Source organism: Trachypithecus francoisi, unplaced genomic scaffold (assembly GCF_009764315.1).
Source record: "Trachypithecus francoisi isolate TF-2019V2 unplaced genomic scaffold, Tfra_2.0 Lachesis_group12, whole genome shotgun sequence".
In the NCBI taxonomy this organism is placed as follows: domain Eukaryota; kingdom Metazoa; phylum Chordata; class Mammalia; order Primates; family Cercopithecidae; genus Trachypithecus; species Trachypithecus francoisi.
This window is the reverse complement of record NW_022681457.1, coordinates 64,114,711-64,133,339: the sequence shown is the minus strand read 5'-3', so window position 1 is coordinate 64,133,339 and position 18,629 is coordinate 64,114,711. Positions and strand designations below refer to the sequence as shown.

The 18,629-nt window shown below is 45.4% G+C and overlaps 1 long non-coding RNA gene across 5 annotated transcripts; it reads right to left on the bottom strand.

Annotated features, from left to right (window-relative positions):
• Positions 1 to 3,842: 3,842 nt before the first annotated feature.
• LOC117092322 lies at positions 3,843 to 16,755 on the bottom strand. 5 transcript variants are annotated; one of them, XR_004440743.1, is made up of 5 exons: positions 14,564 to 16,749; positions 12,189 to 12,311; positions 7,426 to 7,594; positions 5,365 to 5,532; positions 3,843 to 3,901 (listed from the first exon to the last, which is right to left on the bottom strand). It is a non-coding gene; the product is annotated as an uncharacterized LOC117092322 (long non-coding RNA). The 5 variants fall into 5 exon arrangements; XR_004440742.1 differs by lacking the exon at positions 3,843 to 3,901 and adding an exon at positions 14,236 to 14,452 and having other exon boundaries at positions 3,956 to 5,532; positions 14,564 to 16,755; XR_004440744.1 differs by lacking the exon at positions 3,843 to 3,901 and having other exon boundaries at positions 3,956 to 5,532; positions 14,564 to 15,027; positions 15,283 to 16,753.
• Between the last annotated feature and the right edge of the window lie 1,874 nt (positions 16,756 to 18,629).

The following is an 18,629-nucleotide window of genomic DNA, read 5'->3' as shown; positions in this document are numbered from 1 at the left end:
AGTACTACTTTACACAAAATGATTGATATGGAATTGTTTGGATAATATGATGTCTAACTCCAGAAGGTAGAGACTTTGATTAAGAATTTCAAGGAGAGATTTCTTTCCTTTTAATATTTTCCACCAAGATCCAAAGCCTCCACAGGTATGCCTCTTCATCACTCTTGCCAGGCAAGTTTTAGTTTTCCTAATTTACTCAATGAATGTGGGGTCTTTTGGAAATCTCCACTTTGTGTAAGAATTGTCAAGCTAATTAAGCCTTGTGTGGCTGGTTATCACCCCTATCTTTATTGAAACACTAATCACAATAGCTAAGATACGGAATCAATCTAAATGTCCACCAACAGATAATGGATAAAGAAAATGTGTTATATATACACAATAGAATATTATTCAGTCATTAAAAAAATAAAACCATGTCATTTGTGGCAAATGGATGAGCCTGGAGAACATTATGTTAAGGGAAATAAATCAAGAACAGAAAGATAAATACCACATGTTCTGCCTCAGATGTGGGAACTAAAATAAATTCACAAAATGGGCAAAGAAATTAACACAATTTTACATCTTTCAGCAAACTAGGAATTAGAGAATGTTTCTTTTGAGTGATTAAGTGCATATGCCACAAACTTTCACTCAATAGCATCTTGAATACTTTTCCCCTAAGATCAGGGACTGGCAAACTATGTCTACACTTCTACTTTTTCTCAACATTTTACTGGAGGTTGTAGCAAATATAAGGGTAAGAAACAAATGTAAAAGGCATACAGGATAAAAAGGAAGAAGCAAAACTCTCTTTATTCATAGAAAACATGATTGTGTACATAGAATATCTTAAGGAATTTACAAAGAAACTACTAAAAGTAAAGAGTGAATTTAGCAAAGTTCTAGCATCCAAGGTGAATATATAAAAATCAACTGTGTTTTCCAGTAGTGAATACTGAAAACTAAAATGTAAAAGATACCATTTACAATAGCATACAAAAAACTTATAAAATACATAAGGATAAATTAGCAAATACTGTAGAAGACTTACACACTGAAAATCACAAAAGAAGTGTTGGCAAATTTTTCTGAAAAGGACCAGATAGTAAATATTACAGGCTCTGCAGATTGCATATGGTCCCTGTTGCATATTTTCCTCTGTTTTTCTTTCTTTTTTCCTTTCCTCTTTTCTATAAACTTTGAAAACTCTTATCACCATTCTAAGGTTATTGGTATTACAGAAACAGACTGGAAAAAATTCAGCTCATGAACTGTAATTTGTCAACCCCAACCACAAAATAGTCTCTGAGAGAAAATTACAGCATTCTAAAGGCTGGGCACAGTGGCTCACACCTTTGGGAAGCCAGGGTAGGTACATCACCTGAGGTCAGGAGTTCGAGACCAGCCTTACCAACATGGCGAAACCCCATGTCTACTAAAAATACAAAATTAGCTGGGCATAGTGGTGCATGCCTGTAGTCCCAGCTACTCGAGTGGCTGAGGCAGGAGAATCACTTGAATCCGGGAGGTGGAGGCTATAGGGAGCTGAGATTATACTATTGCACTCCAGCCTGGGCAACAAGAGTGAAACTCTGTAAAAAAAAAAAAAAAAAAGAGAAAACGAAAAGAAAAAGAGTTCTAAATATAAGGAACTGTTTACCATCCTGATGGAGTGCACTATTTGATATCAGTAAATTGCCAATTTCAGCTAGGATCCTGAAAAGTAGGTCTATGGAATTGTCACAAGAGATGTTGGTGTCCTTGGAGCTTAAGCCTCTTAAGATAGGGTTTATCTTGCACCTAAGTGGTCTCCTGTCCTGTACCTGGGAGAAGACAGTTCACAGACAGCTATGTGGTTTGTGCAAGACTCATTTAGCAGAGAAATGCCCAATATGGTTGTGCTGACAATTGGTGCTCTCCACCCTGCATCTTCTGATGCAGGCAGTGAATACTCTCATGACAGGCATACCATGGTGCTAAGTACCCTAAGGACTATTTAAAAATGTAAATACATGACACATGTGATGAGACATCACCACTGTCAGGTGGTCAGTGGATAAACTCTGGAATCAGACAGTCTGAGTTCAAATCCTGACTCTCCCTTATGCCCACATGGGTGACCTGAGGAAAGTGCTAAGTCCTAAATGCTGTTTTCAATTTGAAAAAATGTGTTAAAAGAGGGAAGGATACCTGCTTGCCTGGAAGGGATGGTATGGGGTGCAGGACCTGGGAGGATCGAGGTGCCAAGTACCCATCTCAGAAACCTTCACAGCCCAGCTGGACTCACGCCTCATGCCCATGGACCCACACCTTCCTGGGTGGCCACAGAGAAGATATGCCTGCTCCAGGCCTTGAGAGGCCCTAGAGGGATCCCTGGAGGAAACAGTGTGTGGTAGCCCTGAGCTACCGTATGGGAAGGGGATGTTGTGGGAGCAAACTGGTGTCCTCTGCAGAGGTTGTCTGAAAGGAAGAGGTCAGGGCAAATCATGCCCCACACTGCTTGGTCTCTCCTCCGCATTAGAGCACGTGTCTTGCAGCTGCAGCCCTTCTGGGCCACCTGGGTGTACCAGTAATGGCATAAGACAGAGTTGATCCCTGCTGGCCACAGCCCCACCTCTCCTACCCTGACCTCCTGCGAGCCAGGGCCCCATCCTGGCAGGATCTAGGACACTCTGACCTCTGACCTCCAATAACCCCAGAGAAAAGGGCTAGGAGACTCACAGGCACTAGTTGCTGCCCCTGGGTTAGATGCTGAGGAGCCTGCGGACCTGGCGATCTGGGGGTGACAGTTATGTGGGGTCCTATAATACACAGTCCTGAATGCTTTTCCATGTCATTGGGCATGCCTGGTGCCAAGCACCTGCAAAGAGCATGAGCTGTCTCAAGCTCTCAAAAGTCCTGCTGGGACTCCCCTTTGCCCGTCGGTGACTTGTCTTTCCTCTCTGCTCTAGCACACCCTTTCTCTGATGTGTGTTCCAATGACATGTGACAAGCATCCTGCATGGTTTGCCTTGGAGGAACACGCAGCTAGGAGACCTCTCCAAATTTCTTACTAGACTCTCAGTGTCAGACAGGACACAAACTGCTCTTCACGGACAACTTCCTCAGTAAGCCTCACCCTGCCCGGCCCCCGGGCCACCATCCTCCTTTTTCTCCCCGCCCTCTCCGTTCCTGCTTCTGGCAGGAATCCTGCTGCACCTGTGCATCTTCTGAACACAGTTCCTGGGAGCAATACGGCCACCTTTACCCCCTCAGTTTATATCACCCCTGATATATGAGAGGCCTTATGCAACCCAGCAAGCTCAGTGTTTACATCAGAAGGGGGCCTCCGCTTGGTGTCACGCCAGGGCTCTCAGAAAGACAGCACTGTATGCTTGCACCTCGAAGAAGTGCAGCCACTTAGGAAAAGTACTGATCCAACCTGCAAGGGGAAAGTGACTTCTTTTCCTGTTGCTATCTGAGCAACATCTAGGCTCCTTCAATAGCAGGAGCGCTATCTGGGCCATCCGATTACTCCCCTGATCCCTGCTTAAAAGAGACTGCGGGCTGGGCATGGTGGCTCACGCCTGTAATCCCAGCACTTTGGGAGGCTGAGGTGGGCAGATCACCTGAGGTCAGGAGTTTGGCCAACATGGTGAAACCCCCATCTCTACTAAAAACACAAAAATTAGCTGGGCATGGTTGCGCACACCTGTAGTCCCATCTACTCGGGAGGCTGAGGCAGGAGAATCACTTGAATCCAGGAGACGGAGGTTTGCTTGAACCCAGGAGGCAGAGGTGGAGGCAGGAGAATCACTTGAACCTGAGAGGTGGAGGCCTGAGACAGGAGAATCGCTTGAACCTAGGAGATGGAGGTTGCAGTGAGCTGAGATCATGCCACTGCACTCCAGCCTGGGCGATAAGAGTGAGACTCTGTCTCAAAAAGTAAAAAAAAAAAAAAAAAAAAAATTAGGACACTACTCCTTTTCTAGGAGCTCACAGAAAAGGAATAGCATAGGAGGAAGATGATAAAAAAAAAAATAGGGATCAAAGGATGACCGTCCAAGAAAGGGCCACTGCAGCAGTGGCATGCACCATTAATATCTAAGCCCCTTTGGGTAGTGGCAGCTTTGCAGTCATTGTGTCTGTCCCAAACCCTAGCTCCTTGTCAGGGGGCACTGCAATCTGCAGAAGAGCTGAGGAGAACACCCAGAACCACAGCTTATTCTAGGAGGGGCTTAGACCTGAGCACAAGGTCCTGCCAGCCTATAGCATCCCTGTTGCAATGAGGGAAGATCAGCGCTACGGAGCAGAAATCTGTTCTGGGAGACCTTTCCTTCCTGGCTACAGTCAGAGTGCCTGAGGCCCACCCAGCCAAAGCATACCTGTTACTATTCAAGGAGACAGCATCGCTAAGAAGGAGCATGTCTCAGAAGAAACTTCTATTCCTCCTTGTGTTCGGATCACCCAGGTTCCATCCTGCTAGAGCACATCAGTTGGACGGGCCTGTCTATAACTGTGCTGGAGAGAATTCTATTGCTGTCTATAGTCAGACCACCCGGGACACACCTGGCCAGAATGCATCTGTAGCCTTGAGGGTTCCAACACCACACTTGTGCTTAGAGGCCCTCTTGTGTCCGCCTACATGCAAAGCACCTGGGCTCCACCTGTTCAGAGCACATGGGTTGCAATGGGAGGGCACAGCACAACAGTGACAAAGAGTCCTCTTTCTGCACCTTATCAGAGCATTTGGGGCCCACCTGGCTAATAAACACATGTTCCCACTTTCTATCAGGCACCCATGGGAACACATGTGCTACTGTTGGAGGGGCTGACACCATACTTGTGGTTGGAGATGCTACTGCTTATGAATCCAGTTCAGAGCACCAGGGACCTTCCAGCCCTGGGCATGGATTGGTACAGTGGGAGGGTCCACCCCCATACCTGTGTTTGGGAACATTTCCATACCCACCATCACTCAGAGAACCTGGGATGCTTATGGCCAGAGCACATCTGTTGTAGCCAGGGGAGGGCAACATCATAAACTTAAGAGGAAGACCCTTTTAGTCTCCCTTTCAGTCCAAACTCCTGGGGCGTAAGCCAGGGAGCCTACCCCTTTCGACTTTGTAGGAGCCAACATCACTGAGAAAATACTTGTGCTTCAGGTAGAGTAAATGTTCCTCTGTGGTGGGCACACCAAATGGCAGCCTTGTCTTTGGGCCCCGCCCCCGTCCCCAAGCCCCCGTCGCCTGCCCAGTTCTTCACAGAAGTTGGAAGTACTGGATTGCCAACGTACTGATTTTTTTCTAGTGAAAGAACCAGGAACTCAGTGCCTAAGAAGCAAAATCTTCTTGTAGAAATGGCAGTGGGTGGTCGCCGTCCACCATGAAAGAAACTTACTCTGCTGGAAAGGCTGAATCCATTCTAATTATGTCAAACTCCACCTGCTTTTCCTCCTTCTCTAGCAAGCTTGAAGTTGAGCACCTCAAAGTGCTTCTTTTTATGATGAAAGGCATGGGTTTGGATGGGGGTTCATCAGAGGTCAATACCCCAGTTTGAGAAGGTCCACTATGGGGAGGAAAGAGAGACTTGTAAGTACCAACTGTGCTCCACTCTGGTTTTGTCTGTAAGCCTGGAAAACCCAAGCTCTGGGACAGTTTCCTTCTAGTCTTGGGACTGGTAGCACCTCTGGCAACTCCCACCCCACGGCTGGCAAGCTGTTCCTTTTCTCTTAACCCATTTGTCTCCATGGTCCTTTTACTTGCTTTTCCAGATTAAATATCTAAAGCTTCCTTCATGTTAATGAGTCCTCTGCTCTGAGTCTTCACTTTTAGGCCAGTCTAGAAGGAGGGATGCCTTCTATAAATGGTGACAGATTGAGCCAGACTTGACATTTCAAAATTTTCTGTGGCTCAGCTAATGTGATATGGAAGTAGCACACTCTAGGACTGTTTGTGCTAACTTCTGATGTCTCTATTGAGAGTGTGAGGATATCAGCCCAGGAGGAGGCGAGGTCCAGAGAAAGAGAGACCAGGACATGCCCTTGCCACCTCCCTCTGTGCTTCCTCCACACCATCTGACCTCCCCGAAGGTCAGATCCTCCCTGCTGTGTGACAAGGAACCACACTTTATGGTTTTAGTCTTTTAAACATATTTGAGGCCGGGCGCGGTGGCTCAAGCCTGTAATCCCAGCACTTTGGGAGGCCGAGACGGGCGGATCACGAGGTCAGGAGATCGAGACCATCCTGGCTAACACGGTGAAACCCCGTCTCTACTAAAAAAAAATGCAAAAAAACTAGCCGGGCGAGGTGGCGGGTGCCTGTAGTCCCAGCTACTTGGGAGGCTGAGGCAGGAGAATGGCGTAAACCCGGGAGACGGAGCTTGCAGTGAGCCGAGATCTGGCCACTGCACTCCAGCCTGGGCGAGAGAGCGAGACTCCGTCTCAAAAAAAAAAAAAAAAAAAAAGTTTGAATTATCTTTTCTGTGTCTTTTTTTTTTTAAAAAAAAATTAGATTGGAGCCAGGAATTCCACCGTGAAATAAAAATAAAACCCTGAGGCCAGGTGAGGTGGCTCAAGCTAGTAATCTCAGCACTTTGGGAGGCCGAGGGAGGTGGATCACCTGAGGTCAGGAATTTGAGACCAGACTGGCCAACATGGTGAAACCCCATCTCTACAAAAATGCAAAAATTACCCGGGCATGGTGGCATGTGCTTATAATCGCAGCTGCTCAGGAGGCTGAGGCAGAATTGCTTGAACCCGGGGGGCAGAGGTTGCAGTGAACCAAGATCTTGCCACTGCACTCCAGCCTGAGTGACAGAGGGAGACTCCATCTCAGAAAAATAAATAAACAGATCAATAATAAAACCCTGAGCCCTTTGACCGACTGAAAGGACCCCTCTTGGCCAAGGTGACCCCAGAAAAACTAAAAACTAAGTTTTCCGGCCGTAAGGAGACGAGAACTAGCGCCTCCGTATACCACTTCCTCACTAAGTGTTACCAGGTTTTTTGTTTGTTTGTTTGTTTGTTTTTTTCTACATTAAACAGAAACTAGCCCTGGAAAAACAAAGAATGGAACACCCCACTGCTGACTTCAACCAACTGCCTGCTGCTGCAGCCTGACTCCCAACCCTTTTTGCTATTTTGACGTGACAAACTGACCAGGCTACAAAGTATTCAACCATGGGCTGGTTCTGGCTGGTTCACCGAGGCTGTGTACCAAGTGCCTTCATGCCTTGTGTTTCACCTTTTAACATACAGAGCCTAATTTTACTGCATTTAATGTTATATCTCCACTCGAACGTAAACATGGGGTGTATGTAACACATATATTTGCTTATCAAGCACACATATGACCCCCTTTCATGAATATTCATAGTTCCCCCTGTGACCTGTTGAATACGTCTATTTAGCCAACCTGTTTGGCATAAAACTCCTATCCCACCCTTTCTCCCTCAGAGTACCTGTTTGTGGTCTCTGCTGGAGGTGTCACTTTCCAGAGCCTGCAGTTTGCAACCCTTCTCAAGAAATAAAGTCCTCCTTTCCAAGTTTATGGGTCTCATATTTTAAGTTGACACCCCCAAGTTGGTGCTTCACATGGAGAGGATAGGCTTGGCATCCAGGCTCTTGGGCCTGCAAGAACAATGAAAGAAAGAGTTCTTGCTACTGGGTAATTACTGAAACATTTTAAGTCTAGGATAAAATATATGACTCAAAAGTTGTTATCATACTCCTTTAAAAAGTCCTACAAAAAATTATTTTCAGGCTGGGCGCAGTAGCCCATGCCTGTAATCCCAGCACTTTGGGAGGCCAAGGAGGGTGGATCATCTGAGGCCAGGAGTTCAAGACCAGCCTGACCAACATGGTGAAATTCCATCTCTACTAAAAATACAAAAAATTAGCTGGGTGTGTTGGTGGGCACCTGTAATCCCACCTATTCAGGCGTCTGAGGCAGGAAAATTGCTTGAACCCAGGAGGCAGAGGTTGCAGAGAGCCGAGATTGCGCCACCGCACGATAGTCTGGGCAAGAAGAGCGAAAATCCCTCTCAAAAAGACAAAAAAGAAAGAAAAATAAATTATTTTCAAGTAAGTACCTGGATTGGGCCTATGTGGGAAAAGATCCAGTTTGTCCCTATTTAAACCACTAAAATCTCAAATTGCAAAAGTTGCCACTCCACCCAACTCATGGCTGATCATAGAGCCAGGCTGAGTCTAAACTAGACTTCATTGTTGAAAACTCAATAATTTCTAAGGCATTTTATCACCCAGGAAAACCACCTTCAGATGGAGGAAAGAGGGAAAACCCAAGAATTTCTGCCAGCTTCTTACGTATTATTTTATTAAACATTTACTTAGTGATGAACCTGCACTAGACACTGTGCTAGTCACTGGTGAGATGGGGTTCAGACATATCTTGACTTACAAGAACTTATAGTCTAGTAGGAGAGACAGATGCAAACCAAAAATTTAAATAGGACTTCGTGCTAGGGATCAGAGAGTAGGTAAGAAAAACATAGTATTACATATGGGAGAGAAGGAACTTTAATTGCACCTCAAGAAGTAGTAGGAAGCCTCTAGGTAGAGCAGGGCTATTTTCACATCAAGGAAATACTATGTGAAAAGTCAAGGAAGCCAGAGAGGCTGTGAGCCTGTGGGACACCAGGAAGGTAGTCAGGTGCAGCTGGAGAATGAAGTCAAGCCTGGGGTGTACAGCTGTAATTATCATCAGGGGCCAGATAACAGACAAATTAATGTATCATGATGGGCACTTCTCAGTCATGCTGAAAGTATGCAGAGTCATGAAGGGAGTGAAAGCAAAGAAGTGAAATGATGATATGTAGATTTTAGAAACATTCTTGTACTTCCCTGGAAGGAAGAATCCAATGGGTGCCAGAACAGAGGTAAAGGGGCTTCAGGGGTTCTTTGCATGATCAAAGCAAAGACGAGACAATGAGCTCCTGTTCCAGAGGAGCTGAGAGTGGCTGGAGAGTAAGTAACACAAGAGGGAAGGAAGTGAGATGAGTAACTGCCACACACAACCAGGGTGACTCTAGCCACTTGGCTTAGACAAATGGACATGTGTTGTTTTGGTAGGGTGAGTTCAGCTTTTAATAGTGTTCAGTTTTTAATAGTGTGAAACCCTGTGGATGAATCAGTAATATTCAGAAGGCAGTTGATTCATTTATTTGTCAATTTACCGTATTTATTGAGCATCTGGGATGAGCTGGGACCTATTATAAGTAGCAGAGCTTATATTCGAGTTGAGGGGGAGAAAATAAGCAACAATCGCAATCACCCGTAAATGATGTGGCGGTTTAGCTGGTAACACATGTTATGAAGAATAAAATTGCCGATGGAGGTTTGACACTTGAAGTAAGGAGAAGCAGAAGTCTCCTTACTTGTTACGTGGAAGACAGGACAACCTCACTAGGAAGGTGAGTTTTGAGCAAGGTCTAGAAGGGGGCCATCAGGTGACCCATGCAGACATGTGAGGGAAGAACACTGGAAATAGCGGAAGTAGCCACTGCAAAGGATCGAAGGGAGGATGCCTGGCATCCTTGTGGAGCAGTCAGTAAGCTGATGGGGCTGTGGACGGCACGAGAGAGATTAGGGGCGAGGAGAGCAGAGAGGGATGGGGACACACAAAATAGGCAGGGCCTTGTAGGTTGTCATTATAAACTGATGACATCCTCAGAGATGGGAATGACCGAAGAGCTTAAAGCATAGGACAGCATCATCTGCCGTAGGTTTTAAGCAGATGATTTTTGTTGCTCGGATGAGCACAGAGGCTGAGAGACCAGTCAGGAGGCTGAGCCCCTAAGGTGGAGGGTAATGATGGCTTGGACACAGCAACAGCAGGGAGGGGCATGAGAAGTGGATTGTGCATATTCACTTTGGATTGTGTACATGTAGCAAAGTATGGTGGAATTGAATGATGGGAGTGTGTGTGAGAGAAAGGGTCCAGGAATTTGCTGTTCTGGGCAGGGGGAATTTTTTTCTCATTAATGAATACTGGATCACAGGGACTATGGAAACAAATCACACAGATGGCATCCAAAAATCAGAAGGGAAGGTTGGGCGCAGTGGCTCATGCCTATAATCCCAGCACTTTGGGAGGCCAAGGCGGCGGATTGCTTGAGCCCAGGAGTTTAAGACCGTTCTGGGCAACATGGCAAAACTGCATCTCTATAAAAAGATACAAAAATTAGCCAGGCATGGTGGCATGCGCCTATAGTTCCAGCTACTCAGGCTGAGGCAGGAGGACCAATTGAGCCCAGGAGTTGGAGGTTGTAGTAAGCCATGATTGTGCCACTGCACTCCAGCCTGGGTGACAGCAAGACCCTGTCTAAAAAAAATAAGAAGGGAGAAAACAGAGGAACGATGGATAGACTCCTCCTCCTCTTTCTCCTCCTCAAACATGCACTTGAGATCTAAGATCACTGGTTGTGTGTATGGGAGAAATGCTGACATCTTCACCTCAGGCTATTATGAAAACAAATTCCAGATGGATTCAAAGAACAAGATTTTCAAAAAATTATAAATGTCTTAGAACAAAATGTAAGAGACCCTGATTAATCCCTTGGGCTACAAAGGAGTTTTTAAGAATAAAAAGATTATAAAATAAGATACTGAGAAATGAGATGGCATCAAAAGAAAATTTATTATCTGGAAACCATAAACGAGATTATGGAGCCTGGACATGGAAGGACAAATGTATTGTTCTACTTATATGATATACCTGGAATAGGCAAATTCATGAGACAGAATAGAGGTTACCAGAGCTGTGGGGAATGTGCACTGGAGAGTTATTGTTTAATAGGTGCAGAGTTTCAATTTAGGATAATGAAAAAGTTCTGGATATGGATAGTGGCAATGGTTGTATAACAATATAAATGTACTAAATGCCGGTGAATTGTACATTTAGAAATTGTTAAAATGGTAAATTTTGTGTTACGTATACACCATATAACACCATTATAATACATGAATGAATCCAGCCAGAAAGAACCACAGTCTATGATTTCATACAGGAAATATCCAGAGTAGGTAAACTCATAGAGAGAGAAAGTCAATTAATGCTTGCCTAGAATTAGGAGGTGTGGGGGTATTAGAAGGTGATGGCTAAGGTGTACAAAATTTCTTTTTGGAGTGATGAATATTTTTAAAAATTGTGTTGATGGTTGCACATTTCTGTGAATACACTAATAGCCATTGAATTCTATACTTTAAATATGTGGATTGTATTGTACATGAATTATCTCTCAAAAAAGCTATTAGAAAAGAATCAGCTGATACAATTCGTCTCAAAAGTTGTGAACAAACTAATTGAAAAAAGCTAACATTCTGTTCAAAAAATCTTTCAGTAAAGTAGGAAGTGGACAGAATTTCCTTATTTCTTTTATGTGGCAATGCATACATTGAAGAAAAAAAAACTTCAGTTAACAGCATACTGAATATTTTCCCCCCAAGATCAGGAAATAGAAAATGAAGTCCACTGACTTCTCTTGGATTCAATATTGTATTGGAGGTTGTAACAAATGTAGAGGATAAGAAAAATTAAAATCATACAGGAAAAGGTAAGATTACTCAATGCACAGAAATCATGATTGTGTATGCAGAAAATCCTATGCCATCTATAAAGAAATTATAAAAAGTAAGCTGTGGATTTAGCAAGGTGCCAGTATACAAGATCAATATATATAAAACAATTATTTTTCTGTAAACTACCATATACCAATAAATGTATGAATGTGTGTGTGTGTGTGTGTGTGTGTGTGTGTGTGTGTGTGTGTATCAGCTGGTAGAGTGAAGAATTAATATTGGTAAGTTGTCCATTTCAGCCAGAATCCAGAAAGCTGGTCTATGGCAGCAGTCCCCAACCTTTTTGGCACCAGAAACTGGTTTCGTGGAAGAAAATTTTTCCATGGGTAGTGGGGAGATGGTTTTGGAATGAAACTATTCTCAGGCATTAGATTCTCATAAGGAATGTGAAACCTGGATCCCTCGCATGCCCAGTTCACAGTAGGGTTTGCACTCCTATAAGCATCTAATGCCGCTGCTGATCTGACAGGCGGCGGAGCTTAAGCGGTAATACCCACTCACCTGCCATTCACCTCCTGCTGTGCGACCCAGTTCCTAACAGGCCACAGCCAGTACTGGTCTGGAATTGCTACAAGACATATTGGCCTTACAAGACTTTTTAAGACAGCATGGATCTTGCACCTACCTGATCCGTATCTCATGTCCTTGCGCTAGGGGAGAGGTCGTGCACAGATAGCTGTGTGGTTGGCTGCAAGGTTAAATTAGAAGAGAAAGGCCTGATGGTGTTAATGCTGACAGTTGTTGGTTTCTGCAAATGTAAAGGTAAGAAAGAGAAAGAAAAAGGCATGCAGATTAAAACAGAAGTTAAAGTAGCTTTATTCACATAAACATGATTCATAGAAAACAAAGACGCTACCAGAAGTCAAAAGTGAATTTACCAAGGTCTCAGTATACAAGTCAATACATATTTTCAAAATGTATTCTCTGTATACCATTGATGAATGATTGAAAACTAAAATTGGGATGATGCCATTTACAGTAGTGTTTACAACTCACATAAAATACTTAGGAATAAATTAAAAGCTGTACAAGTTTGATTCACAGAAAACTACAAAACCGTGGTTACAAATTTTCTCTTAAAAATTCAGATAGTAAATATGGCATTATGGGTTGCTTATGGTTTTTTCCACATATTCTCGTTTTTATATTTTTAGCCCCTCAAACTTTTCTTTTTCTTTGAGACAGAGTTTCAGTCTTATTGCCCAGGGCTAGAGTGCAGTGGCATGATCTTGGCTCACTATAATCTCTGCCTCCCAGTTCAAGCAATTCTCCTGCCTCAGCCTCTCAAGTAGCTGGGATTACAGGCGCCAGCCACCACACCCAGCTAATTTTTTGTATTTTTAGTAGAGATGGGGTTTCATCATGTTGGCCAGGCTGGTCTTGAACACCTGACCTCAGGTGATCCACCCGCCTCAGCCTCCCAAAGTGCTGGGATTATAGGCATGAGGCACCGCACCCGGCCAAAAATGTTAACACTGTACTTAGTCACTGGCCTTACAAAAATAGTTCCGGGGCCAATTAGCTTGTTGATCTTTCTACAAAATATTGTTGAGAGAAAATCTTAAATCTTAAAAGACCTAAATATATGGAGACATATATCATGCTTCTGTACTGGAAAAGTTATAATATTGATAAATTGTCAATATTGACCAGGATTCTGAAAAGTCTTTCTAAAAAAAGAGACAGGGCCAGGCGCAGTGGCTTATGTCTGTAATCCCAGCATTTTGGGAGGCCAAGGTGGATCACATCACCTGAGGTCGGGAGTTCAAGACCAGCCTGGACAACATGGTGAAACACCATCTCTACTAAAAATACAAAAATTAGCTGGGCGGTGTGGTGGGTGCCTGTAATCCCAGCTACTCAGGAGGCTGAGGCAGGAGGATTGCTCGAACCCAGGAGGCAGAGGTTGCAGTGATTGTACCACTGCACTCCAGCCTGTGTGACAGAGTAAGACTCCGTCTCAAAAACAAAACAAAACAAAACAAAACAAAAAAGACAGGGTCTCGCTCTGTTGCCCAGGCTGTAGTGCAGTTGTGTGATCATAGATCACTATAACCTCATACTCCTGGGCTCAAGTGATCCTCCCACCTCAGCCTCCTGAGTAGCTGGGACTATAGGCGTATGCCACCATGCCCAGCTAATTTTATTAAAAATTTTTTTTGTAGAGACAGGGTTTCACTATGTTGCTCAGGCTGGTCTCAAACTCCTGGTCTCAAGCATTTCTCCTGCCTCGGCCGCCCAAAGTGTTGAGATTACAGGCAGGAGCCACTGTGCCCTGCCATAAAGCTTTTAAATCAGCATGAATCCTGTGCCCACCTGATGTACCATCTCCCGTCCTTGGCTTTGGGAGAAGATAGGCCACGGAGACCTTCATGGTTTGCTGCAAGCTCAATGAGAATAGAAATGCCCAATGGGGATTTGCTTGGGAACAGCAGTCCCAGGTCATCTTCAGAGGAGACCAAGGCCCCATTGTGGCCAATGGCCAAGATCTGAGTTGAACCAAAAAGGAAAGACTTCCTGGTGGGTCACGTTAAGTGTTCATTATATGTGTGCCATGGCCTAAGGACAATAAAAAATGGTAATATATGATATGTGCATAAATAGAGTCAGACAGCCTGAGTCAAATCCTGGCAGGGTCACTACCAGGGACTAGGACTTAAATGCTGTTTTACCAAATTTGTAAAAACAAGCGAAGAGAGCCTGCCTCCCAGGAGGAGATGAGGTTGGGTGCAGCATCCACGCAGGTCAGGCCACAGGTTTCCCTTCTCAGAAACCTTCACCCAGCAGGTCATGTCCCAGGCTCAAGTCTCTCCAAGGCGGCCACAGAGAAAGCTCCTGACACCAGGACTTGGAGAGGTGATCAGAGAGGAGCATGAAGGAGGTGGTGGCCTGAGGAGGGGAGAGGGGAAACTGATGTCATCAGCAGCAGCTGCCTAAAAGGAATAAGGTCCAGCCTTGTGTGCTCCATATTTGCACCCCATGATGGCATCTCCTCCTCACCTTAGCACCTGCTGAAGCTCCCTGGTCTCTTGGGTACATCATTCAGCTCGGGAACCAGTACAGTCCTCTTCTCTCCCCAGCTCCCTCTCCCACCCCTGGCACTTCCAGTGAACCTGGTGCTGGGAAGACCTGGGCCGCTTCTGTACTCTGGCTCTGAGCAGGCGCTGCCTTCCAGTGACCCCAGGATACACCTGCACTGCTTGCAGAAGCTAGCCAGGCTTGGCGGAGCCTGCAGACCTGGCTGCTGGTGCCCAGCAGCTGCAGTCCTGAGCAGTGCTCACATGGCGCAGGGCCGCTCTGGGTCTAAACAGCCGCTACCCGGTAAACGGAATCCCGAAGCTCGAGAGTCCCCTGCTGGGGCTGGACCGTTGGACCTCGCACTTTGCCCTCTGCGGCATTTCTTCGAGCCCTGGCCTCGCGCACCCTCTCTCCACGCGTTCCAACGGCGGCTCAACTGCATCGGGCTTAACGGGGTGTGCAGAGCACAGGCTGCTCTTCACCGGCAACCTCTTCTGCAAGCTTCATACGCGCCCCTCGCCCCCCGCCACTGCCCCCAGTGTCCCCCATCTGGTCTGGATCGCCTCACGGTCCCGGCACAGAGCTCTCCTCAACCTTGCTCGCCCAGGTTTACTACAGTCCCGCGCCGTTTCGGTTGGACATCACCCCTAGCAGGCGGTGTCTGATTCCGCAGGCTCTGGGCTCCTCTCTAGGGTTCTTACCTTGAAAGTGTGCGGGACTCTGTTGAGTGTGGAGGTCTCAGGAGCCACTGATGTCGGCTAGCCACTGATGTAGGCTAGCTGAATATCTTGGAATGGTAGAGTCCTCCTCCAGGATGCAAATGACTCCATTATGTTTGGGGTTTGAGCAGTTAGTGACCTCTACGAGGCTGGCCTATCCCGTCCTCCCCTCCATCCTTGCCTCAGGAAGACTGAGTTGGAGTCTCCAGGAAAGTGCAGGAAAGGAAAAGCTAAGGCAGAGGGAAAAAGTAGCAAAGGAAGGGTGATTAGAGAAGCGCTGCCCCCTCACCCTCATAACAGCGGGAGTGTCTGGAAGAACAACGGTGTCATCTTGTCACTTCCTTCCAGTGCAGTCCTGGACCCCTGAAAGGAAGCCTCTGTCCAAACACCGAGAAGACATCTTGAGTAAGAAAGCCCAAACATCTTCTCTGAGCCCATTTGCCAAAGACAGTGACATCGCCAGCTTATACAGACCTCTTTGGAGGTCTGCTGTGGGTTCAGCAGAGCTGTCCCGTCCAGTCTTATCTGCACTTTGCTACTGGAGAGGTGGATGAAGGAAGATGTTGATGGAGGCCATTCACCCAGATCTTCAGCCTCACTAAAGTCAGACAAGACACAGGGAAAAAAAGCTTCCAGACACACTCTGTCAAGAAGGAATTTTCCAAACACATCTGACAGTTGTAAGCTCTGTAACCCCAAATTCCAGTACTCCTGCTGCTGCCGCTGCCACTGGCAGTGGAGGAGAGCTGCCCCTGCCCCCTACCTTCCCTGTATAGTCACTACTGAAGACCTAGGCTTGGAGAAGAAAGGTGAGCACCAGTGGAGCCCCAAGGTGTTGGAGGATAAAACTGAGGCCCCTTCAGACAGCAGGGCCACTCAGCCTGTCTGTTCTTTCTTCTTTTCTGCTGAGAAAATTTCAGACTTCCTGACTGCGGCCACTTTCATCATGCGGATCCTGGCTCCTGCCTCATTAGTAGACACGGATCCAGCTGACCTGTCTGCCAGACCCTCCAATCCTGACTGCTCCTGTTCTTACCCCACCACGAGATATTGATCATGAAATGAGATGCCCAAAGTATAATTCTCCTTTCACCATTCTTGCTGAGTCTCCTTCTCCCTTTAGGATTAATAATAATTATTAGTCCAAGTTGCACTATTTTGCAAGCCCCTGCCATTTTACAGACCCTGGTCAGAGTGAAACATTCCATGGGGCCCTGGGCTGTGAGAAACATCCTGCCCAGCCACATGACTTCCTTATCACATCCTGCTGGGCAAAGGCCCAAGGAACATCTTTATCAACATCCTCCCAGGCAGCAAGCCATATGGCCCAGATCCCTCCTGCCCAGGCCTGTAATTACCCCAGCCTGTAAGCGGCAGTGGGCTCTGGCACTAAGCTGGTCCCCTCTCTGCAAGTTGTACTGGCAATAAACCTGTGTTGCTGTAGAGCGACCAACTCTCTCTCTCTCTCCCTCCCTTCAAAACCTAACAATAATAATGATAGAATAACAATAAGGCAAACCACCCAATTAAAAAAACTGGGCAAAACATTTGAACGATAATCCCTTTCCAAAAGTTGATTCAGAAATGTTCAATAAGCCCATCAAAAATGCTTAACATTATTAATCATCAGGGAAATTTAAGTGGAAACCACACTGAGATGCCATTGCTCATCCACCAGAATGCCTGTAGGGGTATGAAGCACCTGGAACACTTCTTACTTGCAGTAATAATATAAAATGGTACAATCACATTGGGAAAATGTCATAAAACTTATTATAAAAGTAAACATACACTTATTCTTACTCAGCACTTCCATTCAGAATTATTTCCTTGAGAGAAATGAAAACGTGGAACACTTCTCATTGTAATGATAATATGAAATGGTACAACCACATTGAAAAAATGTCATAAAACTTACTGTAAAACTAAACATATACTTATTCTTACTCAATGCTTCCATTCTGAATTATTTCCTCGAGAGAAGTGAAAACATGGAACTTTTCTCATTGCAATAATAATATGAAATCGTTCAATCATATTGAAGAAATATCATAAAACTTATTATAAAACTAAACATACGCTTATTCTTACTCAGCACTTCCATTCTGAGTTATTTCCTCAAGAGAAATGAAAACATATGCACACAATAAGGCTTGCATGACACAAAAAGCCTTGCATAGTAGGCAAAATTCATAAAAGCCTTATTCATAATAAGCACAATCTGGAAATATCCCTGATACCAATCCACATGAGAATAGAAAAAGAAATTATGAAGTATTCATATTACTCAGCTATCAAAGAAAATAACCCCTGATGACAGACAAGAAAAGTCAAAAACCACAACATTCTGCTAAGTGAAAAGAATCCTTGCACAGGAATGCATACTGCATGTCCCTATTTATATGAGAAGCTAGGACAGCCAAAACTAACCTATCGTGGGACAATCCCGGAAGAATTGGAGAGGATTGACTGAACCTAGAGGTGCAACTGGATCACAGCAGTGAGCAAATCAGGGCCTTGGGTCGAAGTCAAAATACAGAGCTACCACTGTAAATACAAACCATTTCATTTGGGAAGTGAACATTGCAATTCAGGGCATACAACTGGGCAGCCTTTTAGAAGAACAAACAGAAGGTTAGAGGTTTCATGAAAAAGAGCAAAGACAATTCGTTTTGCAAAGACAATTCACTGGCACTAGCAAAGTTTTGGGGAGCTGGCAAGCTGGGATTGGTAAGTGATAGCAGTGGGTGAAAGTAGTCATAGAGTCCAGCAGGTTGTTTCAGAAACTACTACATAAACCTGTTTTTGGGTTACAGCAGGCAATTTCAGCAGCTAGGCTTGCAAAGAATGACACGCTTGGCATGCCCTGAGTGTCTTTTCTCCTCATGGCCTTCCAATTCTGTTTCAGTTGAGTATAACAAGAACGGCTCAATGTATATAATCAACTGTCATACTTGCCAGCTGCAGGAAGCCAGGGCGTCCTACCCATAAATGACTCTGTCTCCAAGGGCTGAGCTGTTCTCTTCCTGTGCTGACAAACTGCTCTAGGGAAAGGGGATCTGGCTGATCCAACACGGGTCAAGGTCCCACAGTCCAGGTCGGGCGCGGTGGCTCACGCCTGTAATCCCAGCACTTTGGGAGGCTGAGGCAGGCGGATCACGAAGTCAGGAGATCGAGACCATCCTGGCTAACACGGTGAAACCCTGTCTCTACTAAAAATGCAAAAAACTAGCCGGGCGAGGTGGTGGGCACCTGTAGTCCCAGCTACTTGGAAGGCTGAGGCAGGAGAATGGCGTGAACCCAGGAGGTGGAGCTTGTAGTGAGCCGAG